This window comes from Mustela lutreola, chromosome 13 (assembly GCF_030435805.1).
Source record: "Mustela lutreola isolate mMusLut2 chromosome 13, mMusLut2.pri, whole genome shotgun sequence".
NCBI classification, from domain to species: Eukaryota; Metazoa; Chordata; class Mammalia; order Carnivora; family Mustelidae; genus Mustela; species Mustela lutreola.
Genome location: NC_081302.1, coordinates 15,659,305 through 15,660,623, shown reverse-complemented (window position 1 = coordinate 15,660,623; position 1,319 = coordinate 15,659,305).

Sequence of the window (1,319 nt, the reverse complement as noted above, 5' to 3'; positions counted from 1 at the left end):
TGCCTGAAACTAATAGGGAGAAAATTCTGAGATGTTTCTTAATTAAGCAATAAGAGATGGTGGAGGGTGGTCTGTGCTGAGTTAATCACAGTTGTAAAGCATGAAAAAAAGGAAAAGAGTTAAGTACCCCTAAATCCTTGGGCATCTCATTTCCCTCTCAATGTGCCTTATTGCTGTTATTAAGAAGTCTTTTTTTATTTCAGGAGAGGAAGATCCAAATTCGGGAAAGCTCAAGTGTAAGGGGCAGTGAGTCAGGCAGAAAAAAACAGCAAAATCCCCTGCTTTGGCCCCGGTCTGTGGGGGGACGGGGCGGGGGGGGGGGGGTCGAAGCGGGGGGAGGGGGGGACAGTGGGGTGCTTCACTCTGCTATCTTTTAGCCCCCTGGCTGCTGGGAGTGGTCTGCAGGACTGCCTCCTTGGCTAGGAAGGAAATGCTACCAGGAGAACTACGGGGTATCAGGCACCAGGGAAGTCCCCAGCTTCACTAAGGGGCCAGAGCCAGCTTTTCCTGACCCCATTCTTTGCGGGATTCCGAGGTTGTAGTCATCAACACGCAGCTGGTGAAGCAGGCAGTGTGAGAGCCGAAATCTCCCTCCCCAAAACCAGTGTGCAAACTTCCCTTTAAAACCCCTGAAAAGGTGAGCACCTAAACCTTTAAACCTACCTCCTAGTCCCTAGGATTCCGAATCCCCACAAACTCCTTTCCCGGCAAATCCAGAGCTTACCCGAGAAGAAGGGCAACTCAAACTTGCTCTCTTTTCAGGCCATTAAGCCGGGAGTCCTTCCTCCTCTTTGTTCAACCCCGAGACCAACCCTAGGAACTAACTCTGGAAAAGTCTTTCGCCTTGTTGCAAGCGCTTCTCCTCTCCGTGAAAAATGTGCCCGTCCGGAGTTAGAGCGACTGTGATGGAGCGGCTTGTTAGCGACCGCGTGGACAGCGAGGACAACAACCTGTGTCTGCTCTGCCGTCTCACCGTGAACTTCATCCTCAGGAGAATTGGATGGAATGAGGGCGCCCCGCTGCCCTGGCGCTGCCTGCTGTTTATCTTTCCACTTTCATTGACATTTTGTTCTGTGAAGACAGCAAAATCTGTCGGCTTGAAATCCGATATTAAATACCAGAATTAAGTACATAACGGGTGTTTTTGCACTTCTCCCCCACACAGTTGACCCTCGCGATTTGCAGATGGCATTCTTTGCAGATTTACCGACTTGCTAAAATTTACTGTAACCCCTGAATTTGCACTGAAGTGTTTCCATGGTCGTTCACAGACGTGCACATACACCAATCAGTGAAAATACTGAGACACGGACATATGC